Genomic DNA, 10,145 nt, shown 5'->3' with positions numbered 1-10,145 from the left:
CTTTGTGTGATTTGAGCTCAATCTTGTGATTTATGCATGAAATAAACTCTAGCCGGTTCAGACAACCAAGATTTGTTGAAAGATTCACCAAGTGTATATGTGTTTTGAGCTTGGTCATGTAATTCATGAATGTATGAAATAGATGAGATCATAAATTTGATGTTGAAGTAAGATTGATCTGTTTGAAGTGAAATTACACTTAAATCATGTTAGTATGTCATGTTTTTGAGCCAGCTTTGCATGGTTTTGGGCTTGGCAATGAGTATGGAAGATTGCATTTTTGTGCTATTTTCAGACTGCCTGTGTGTGCCCAGACCGCTCAAGCGGTCACGGGCTCCGTACGAGCGGACCATGACTCGAACCAGAGATGTGTGTTCTGCTTGCTCGAGAGCGGAACATGAACTAGACTTAAGGATTGCTTTCTGCTCACTCGAGCAGCTTACACTTCCACAAGAGCGGAGCATGACCGCTAGAGCAGTTGGACCTGTCGCACAAGCGGCCAACAGGGGAGAAAATCCTGCTTTCTTGTGTTGACCTCTCCAACCTTCTGAACACGTTCTTGACTGTCAAGACACAAACCCGTCCCTAAGGGTTTAGCATCGTAACCGGCCAGTAATCCGTGATTACCAAAGGCCTGCTTAACAGTAATAACAATAGTACAGAGCAAGGGGCTGACGGAAGCCAAACAGTAAATAAAAGATGTCCAATGAGCTGTGAAAATCTAGATGAAAAAAAACTTTTATGGACTAGTCCACATTCATAACCATAAACATATATACATATCGGATACACATAACATACAGGTTAGGGATCCAATCCCTTTACCATAACTATACAGCCAAAAGTCTTAAACATTTATTACATTAATAGAGATCAAAAGGGTGAGTCTGAGACACCCCAAAAATAGCCTTGGCTTAAACGGACTCGGAACCTCGAAGTGAGGTACAATGGTTGGCTTGACAAAACATGAGCTTCACTTGACGCTCCTAATTTCGGTCCGGTACTTGGCCACTTACATACATATATAAACAGTGAGCTAAAGCCCAATGAATAACAATTGTGTAAAGGGGTTAAGAATGAATGTCCTTTCAGTAATCAAAACAGTCATTTGCATCAATAGATCAGTTATTCAATCAGTGGCTCATATTTCATGCCATATCAGTCGATTAGAAATCATAACAATCATACGTGGTACATCCAATAGCAGAACAGTACAGTAGATCTTAATAGACCGAACAGTCAGTTGATGGCCATCAAACAGCAAACAGTAGTAGTTCCAAACATTGAAACTGACAGAGATCTCTGTAACAGTAGCAGTAACAGTACAGTAACAGTAAGTTGCTATGGATGCCACGAGTACAGTTCATAAAACAGGACAAACATTCATTCAGTAGACAATATCACTTCAGGAAGCAGTACAGTCAATCATTCAGAAAACAGTTATAATTGAACATATCTTTACAACATTGTTACTCACAGATTACTGGGCTATAGACAGGCTACTCAGCGTCCTCGGGTGCCAACCCTACACAGTTGCAGAACGAACACACACTAAGTTACACACTTGGGATTAATAACTTAGCCCCTTAACTTGACTTGGTGTGGTTCTGTAACATTATCCTCATTAAGATGCCTTAAACATGGCCTAGGAATGACTAGGATGGAATGAGGATGCAAAAATATACTTTAAAATATTTTTCAAAATTTGCTGAAAATAGGGGTCTCGCTCAAGCGTGGCTTTCTCCGCTCGAGCGAGCTTACCGAAACAGAGAGGTCGCTCGAGCGTGAACTCTTTCGCTCGAGCGGTCTGTAGACACCCCATTTTTTATCGACCTTAAGACTCAGACGTCATCGATTGAGCGCTTGGTGATCGTGCATGTTTGAGCTTGTTTCGAGTTTCCAGAGTTTTTGGCTGAGAGCCTTGCCTCCAAGCCTCTAAGCTCTTTGTGCTTTGGCTCAATTTGTGGATCGAACCTTGTTTTCTCTTCCCTTGAGGGAGTGAGAGGTCTTGTAGACCATCCTTTTGTAGTTGTAGACCACTTTTTGCAGTCGTAGACCACTTTTCCCGCTTGGAGACTAGTTTCCGATTTTCGGAGCCTTCGGCCGGGCGCCTTGTCTCGGGACCGCTTAACGTTCTCCATTTGACTTGGTTTTCGAACCATGCCTTGTTGCCTTGGCCTAGAGGGCCACTGTGGTCTGGGAGACCACTTTTGGTACCCGTAGACTAGTTTTCGAGGCTCCCAGCTGCGCGCCTTGCCTCCCGGACTCTTGTCTTGCATCCCTTTTGGTTTGTTTTTGGTACAAATCTTGTTTTCCTTGTTTGGAAGGTGGTACAAGGGTGGGAGACCAGTTCTTTTCCTTGGAGACCACTTTCCTTCCTACCAGCCAGTTTTCTGGTCGGCCAACTGGTTTTCTTGGTCTTTGGACCACTTTTTCTGGTCGGCCACCATACCACTGCCTTGCTTTCATGCTGCAGACCATCTCCCCCCCATGGCCGACCAATTTCTTCCCTGGCCGACCACTTCCACTGGTCGGCCGACCAGTGTAAGTAGCTGCTTTCCATCACCTTTTTGGAGATATTTTTAGGCCAGCTGTAACAGCTGCAGGGCACAGAAGTGATCCTCTATACACGTGTATGGAGGGATACTTTAGGCCTAAGCTTGTCCAACAAGCTTAACCTTTGGTTCTCTATAAAAGAGAACCTCCCCCCTCATCCTCCAGGTTCAGAAAAAAAGGGCCGAGAGTTATACATACATCTTTGTATCTATCTTGCACCTTCTCTTCATATTTGTGCTTGAAAGTGCCTTTTTATCATACTATTGCACACAAACACACACTCAAACACCATCTTATTGTTGCTGAGGCACTTTGAGATTGCTTTCGGAGTTTTTGGACTAGTTTTGATCCAAAATAGCTGCTGGAGTTGTTGCTCTAAAGTGGTTCTATAAGGGTGAGCTTCTAACCTTTTAATCCCTTGTTTTGGTTTAAGCTTTCGGACATATTTGCATGGTGTTTTAGGCTTAGCTTCCTACTGCAAAATGTTCTGATTTTGCATGCTTAACATGTTTGTTTAAGGTCTCTTTTGTGTTGGGGGTAGTCTACCCCCTCTTAAGTCTTGTTTGGCTTTGTTTTGTACCATCCTTTTAAGCTATTGGGACCACCTTGTTTTGGCCGTCTCACCACTGAAACTCAGAGGAATTTCAGTGGTGGAAATGGTGTTTTGAGGTCCCAAATAGGAGAGGGTCATCCCCTCTCCTTGTGTTTTGTATACTTGCTTTATTTGCCTCATGTTTGAGCATGTTTGTTAAGCTTATGTTGGCTCCATCTTAGCATGTATTTGGAGTTATTTTGACATGGCATACCACTGTTTTGGTTTGGTTCTGTCACCTTATGCATGCTTAGTACACTTGTAGTGTAGATGTTGCAAACTAACTTTGTATGCCTCATGAAGTAGCATGTCTTTCTAGCATGTTTTGAGTCCATCTCAGTAGGTTTTTGTTGTTGTTTTAACATGCCTTAGATCTGTTTTGGGTTGGTTTGATGGCCCCATGAATGTTCCATGCACTTGTAGTGTATTTCCATTTACTAGCCTAACATGTATCATGCTTTTGATTATCATTCTAGCATGCTTTTGGCTCAACTCTAAAAAGTTTTTGTCTATGTTTTAGCATGCTCTAGCTCTGATTTGTGTTGTTTTGGTCATGCGTGCCATGCTTTGTATAGTTATAATGCATTCTAGCTTGTTAGCTTTGTGTATCAAGTCCACTAGCATGCATTGCTTGGACTATTTACATGATTTGGTATCATTTGAAATGTGATTTTAGTACATGTTTCATGTTCATGCACTCACATTTGTCACTCTTTCCGTGCTTTGGAGGGTTGGTCATTTATGCCTAAACATGAGCCATTGTATATGCCTTCATGCCTAAGCTTGCGAGCTGTCATTTCAGTGTGTTTTTTGGGTTATTTTGCCATGATATAACTCTGATTTTTGTTGGTTAAGTCATCTCATGCTTGGTATTGATAGGTGTAGTGTAATCCTTCCTTTTGGCCTTGTATGCATCATGTCTTATGCCCTTCATGCTAGCTTGTTTTGGCTTCCTTACATGCATGTTTTAGACTCATTTTGACATGTTCTAGGACTGTTTTGGGTTGCCTCGACCATATGCTTCATGTTTTGTATAGCTATAGTGCAAGTGTTTATACTAGATTTGAGCTTTGAGAACCATAGCATGTTTCATTTGCATCGTGTGTATGATTTGGCATCATTTATCATAATATTTCAGAGCTTATAGCATTGCTATGTTCCCACTTTTTTTACTCTTTAATTGCCTTTGAGTGTTATGCATTGTTGCCTTGTTTGTGATCTAGCATGTATGACATCTTGCCTAGGTCCTTGAGCTCCCATCTCAGCATGTTTTGGTCTTTGTTTAGACCTACTTGAGCTCTGTTTGCGGTTGGTTCATGCATTTGTGCCATGTGTTGCATGTCCCTTTGTTTAGTCCTCTTTGCTAGCCTTATGCCTTAAGGACTCTTGCATGCCTTGCTTATGTTGTTTGAATAATTTGGCATCATTTCATACCTTATTTCAGAGCTTATAGTGTTGTTACACTCTCATGTTTATCACTCCTTGAGCACTCTTGAGGGTTGTACTCTTAGGCCTAGTTGATAGGCCAATGCATGTGCATGCTTGTATATGCTTTTGTGTCTTCATTTCTTAGCATTATGGCCACTGTTTTGGCATGACTGAGGTCTGTCCACATTCGGTGTAAGTCCATTTAGCATGTTTATTTGTATGTTGCTTGCATACTTATGTCACATTGCATTGAGTATGCCATGTTTTTCTTAGCATTTAGCATTGTGTATGCCATGTTGTTGCTTGCATCGTGTTTGGATAGGGTATTAGTCCAAACACGAGAAACGAAGGGCGTTTCATACTTGAAGTGATGAAACGTGCCTCAATTCTCGGTCGCCGACCTCTTGATCAAGCATGATAGAGGTCAAGGCATTTATGTGTTATTTGTGCATTCATTTCACATTGATTCGTGCAATTTAGCTTCTCGGCCAAAATGCATCGAGATGCGTGATTGGTGGCCCGATGGTCGAGAACCGCACTCCCTTGAGCTTATGAAATGATAGGGAGGGTAGTTGTGCACACATACATTGCAAATACGTTGCCATGTCCCTTCTTGTTCTCTGTTGCAGCAAACTGGAAAAGTGCAGCAAAAACTGGTCGGCTGACCAATAAAAGTGGCTGACCGACCACTTTTTCTGGTCTGCAGCAAAGAAAAGTGGTCTGCTGGTGGTTGGCAACATCAACAACTGGTCGGCCATGTTCCTACAGGTCCCCAAGGTGAATTAGAAGCTTTCTGGAGCTTTGTGCAAGGTTCTGAGAACAATTGCAAACAGAGGCAAGTTGGGGCATCGCGATGGATTTCCGAACAAGGCGACCGAGCATGCATGCACTCCTCATCCCGAGGACCTCTCTTTACTGCTTTCCTTAGCTAGGTTATGCTTTGGTCCTGTATTTAAGTAGTTAATGCGTTTAGCTGCTTATTTGTGTTGTAATAACTAGTTAGTTAACTTGTTAGTTAATTAGCTTCGTTTTGTACTTAATTAGTTAGCTTGTTAGTTAATTAGTTTTGTGATGTAATAACTAGTTTAATTAGCTTAGATTAGCTACTTAGCTCATTATTTGGACCCTCCGTCGAGAGGGCACAAATGTTGTAATAAGCGTGCGCATGTGTGATGTATGTCTTCCAACTCCCATTTCTTTCTCCCTTTTATTTACCAGCTTTTGATGGTTAGTTTTAGGGCATATTTCAATTACCATCCTTATGCTAGCATGCGTGCATCCATTCATCTGTCTTGCATGCACTAGGCTTGGCGCATCATACAAACTGCATTGTATTTCAATTCCAAATTGAATACATGTTATCTAATGGCATTCACATGACATCTTAGAATAGCCGAGCCTATCTTCGTTGCATTTTACATGTGTTGCATTAGGCATTGTTGACATAACTAGAATCATGCATGATTTCTAATTAGCTTTTGTTTTGGCTCGGAGTACACTGTGAGTGTTTATGCTTTAGCATCCTTGCATGCCTGTAAGTGTTGCCATGATTAGCAGGCTTGTCATGAGGCTAACTGCTTGAGTGATTAACTGCATGAATACCTGTGGATGAAGGTTTGATTGCTTGAATTGGAACAATTCATCAAAATGTGAGTTTTAAGCCCACTTCAAAGTGGCAAAACCATGTTTTCTAAGCCCACTTGAGGGTGGCAAATCCACGACTTAGCCTACCTGCGAGTAGCATTTTCAAACCATTTTCAAACAAACAAACACGAGATGTTTTGTTCCAACTTGAGTGATTTAGTCTATACTTGTATGCTGTGCGCATCACATAGTAAGCTAGTCTAATAAACCGGAATAAGAACACATGTGTTTTCAAAAACAACATATCATGTTAACAAAGGCTGATCCTTTGATCGAGCAAGTGGGGGTGCTTATTTCAGGACCTTCCCCTCATGTACCCAAGTTCCCGAGCTGAGGCAACTTTGGTGATGACGGACACATGGCCTTAGGCACGAGTCAGGGTTTCCTAAATTTTCCAAAAATAAAATATTTAGGTGGTGACTCTGTAATCTGGCAAAGCAGTCTATGTTTGGCACTTCTTGATTAAAATCGATTTTCCAAAACGATTTGCCGGATTTGGACTCTTTGGTGATTTATCAGTCTTACACTGCACTTTGTGAGATTAGATTTAGAACCGTGACAGGAGTCCGAACTGTAGTAGCTAAGAACCACGATTCGCGCCCTTGCACGCGGAACGGGGTTCTCCAGGCGATCTACAGAGCGATCTGTAAAAAAGTAAAAAGTACTGGTTGCTGAAATTCTCCGCCCGATGCTTGCTCGATGCTCGCTCGAGCGTGAAACACAGTTCCTCGCTCGAGCGTAGGTCTCGTCGCTTAAGCGTGCGTCTGCATACGCAAAAACCTAAGAGCTTGCAATTTACGCTCGAGCCAACATTCCGCTGCTCGAGCGAGAGTCTAAAAACAAAGGTGGTCGCTCGAGCGTGGAATCCTTCGCTCGAGCGTGGAAGCCAAAATCTGGGTTTTCCAGATTTGCTTCCAAAGCTCAAACCAAGAACCAAACAGGCCAAAACTCAGTCTTTTGGGCTAATTTTCTGGAAAGCACTTAGAAACTCATAATACAACATGTTTTGAAGATCAATTTATAAAATCAAAACCCAAAAGTATGCCAATTGAACACAAATCCAACCCAACATTCAAGAACATGATGCAAATATGCCATGCATGTGTTTATTTGAATTCAAAGCTTCTAACACATGATCAAATGAGCCATTCTTCCCAAAAACATGATGAATTCTTAGATTACAACTATAATCTAGATATGCATGGAAGAATTTCATGCAAAACAATTTCAAAACTCTATAATATGGACATGCATACATGAATTCACTCTCGAATCAACACTTTAAGCTAATTATTGACTCTAATCACCAATTGAACATAATTTCAATGAAACTTTCATAAACAATGCATGTAACAACTTAAATTCATAATCAAGAGAATGAATTTCCTACCTTAAGTCTTGAATTCCAAGTGTAGAAGCCTACTCTCTCAAGCCTTTTTCAATTTCCCTAATTTCAAGCAAAATTTCTAGATGAATTCAATTTTCCCCTATGCTCCCTCTCTCTCACAGTTTGGTCTTGAGGAAATGGTAAAATGATAGTGCGAAACATATATGAATCAAGACTAAATAAATGGCCTAGAATTAATCCACTCAATGGCAATTGTGTAATAAATTCAAACTAATGTAATTTAACTTTATTTATTCTAATTTAATCATTCCAAATTGAATTTTAATTAAACCTACCATAAAATCATATAATTCCTAATTAACATATAACACTAAACAATTTCTGAATTGGTCGCCGATAAGGCTTTCAATTTGCAATTCGAAATTAAATTCACAAACAGATCATTCTGTAACGAACAGATAGAAATGCAATTGAACAACACACTCATGCAATCAATCTAGGATTTCATCTTAATCAATTATTTATCATGTTTAATCATAAATTAACGCTAACCAGAGGTGAGGATTGTCACATTGACCTTATTTAAACCCTCTAGAGAACGAAATGATGATTTGAAACCATTAAAAAAGATTGTGAATCACTAAAAGAAAAGTGTGTGAAATGAACGAATTATTTATCGAATGTGTGTGAGACATGTTTTGCATAGGTCGTGTGCCGGAGGAAACGCCGCAAGATCAAACGCACTATTAGTAATAGTATTGTAAATATATGATTCTTAATTGATTACTTTTGAGCCATGAATGGTGATTTGTGCCGACATTGTGTTTTGATCGAAATGAATGAAGTTTGTAAATGTTATGACATGTACAAGTGGACTTAAGGTCGTTCTGTTTATGCTATGATATGTTTGGGTCCGAGACCATTTTGTAGGCCTAAGGCCGTTCTATACCATGTGTGGGCCCGAGGCCATTCTGTTAATTATATGATAATATGTGATTGAACTCGAGGTTGTTCTGAACAGCTGTTAATATGTGAGTCTGAGGTCATTCTGTACCATATGTGGGCCTGATGCCGTTCCAACAATGATGGGCCTAAGGTCGTTCTTCTTATATGATGGGTGTGAGGCTTTTCGCATTATGTTGGGCCCGAGACCGTTCCGTAATATGATTGTGGATTGTAGGAAGCTTATGCTCATTCATTTAAACCCCTTTACTGTATTATTACTCATTGAGCTTTGCTCACTCTGTATTATGTATGCACATGTAGGTGGTCAGCAGCATGAAGCCCAACCTTAGAGTCTGCTTCAGGAGTTATTTTGCAAACCTGTTGAGTCAAACCTCCAAGATGGAGCTTTTTCCTTTGACTCACATCATGCTATGACTTTTGTTTCGACTTTGCTATAATGGTCTTGAGATATATAAACTATATGTATGAAATTTCCTATGGTACATAAGTTTTTGCATGGGCATATAAATGTGTGAATGTGTTATGATGTAAATTGTATAATTTTGGTCATATTGGCATAGCTCAATGGACTTCTTCATTTGTGATATGCTTCCGCTTATGACCCCATTATTATAATTATTCTACATGTTTGCATGAGGCCGAAGGTAATTAAGTGAATACTGGCCGATTATGGTCTAAACCTCTATGGGCGAGTTTAGGTCATGACATCAATAATGTCTTTCCTCTAGGATGTAGCCCTTGAAAGAGCTAAAAAAACTGCGAGCTTCCTGTTTGAGAACTAGATGTAGGTCACTTTCTTTTAACATAGCTTTTTTTAAAAGGCTAGTCGAAATCATTGTAAAGACTAGACACTGTTTGGTTTACTGGAATATACATATATATATAGAATGTTCATTCATTAATCTCTCTATAGAATGACCGTTCACTTATAATGATGAATGATAATTTTCTTTGCAATATATTGTTTTCATCATCATTTTTTAAATTTATATATGGAATCATCATTATATTTCCTGACACTGCCTAAAGATGAGCCACAATACTCAGTCTATAATTCATTAAATAAACAATTAGTTGAGACTTGAAGAACGTTGTATGACTTGGAAGTGAAATGATTTGAATCCCTTTTGTTCTTACCTTTTGTTCTTATCTCAAGACTTGATTAACGGTTTGATTTACATTCTCCTTGTATGAATAAATTTTGTTCGCTAATTCAGTTCAGACTATTTTGAAGAAGAGCTTTAGTTTTCCTTTTGCTAATCAACATGTAAATCTCCTCTGGTAGCTCAGGACTGAATGGATGAATGTTGAATGATCTTAAGACTTACTTATATTGTTACTTCTTTTCTCTCTTGGGTTATTAGTGGTGCTGGTAACATTTATCTAAACATGGAATTGCAAATGGAATCAATTCAAGTGCAAGATGAGCAATTGATTGATATCTACAATAGCATCTGTGGAATGATTAAGGCACAAAGGTAGTTTAGCTGGTTTGAGTTGTTAATACTAGTTAGTTTGCCTTTAAATCCCACCTTTATCTGGGTGGGGATGGATAAAGTGAGTCGCATGCAATTGAATGGGCACCCAGCAGCGCTGGAATTCTTGATCCAC

This window comes from Camellia sinensis, chromosome 7 (genome assembly GCF_055761805.1).
Source record: "Camellia sinensis isolate YWXY chromosome 7, ASM5576180v1, whole genome shotgun sequence".
Taxonomy (NCBI): Eukaryota; Viridiplantae; Streptophyta; class Magnoliopsida; order Ericales; family Theaceae; genus Camellia; species Camellia sinensis.
The sequence above is the reverse complement of the archived record's forward strand: the minus strand, read 5'-3'. Positions refer to the sequence as shown.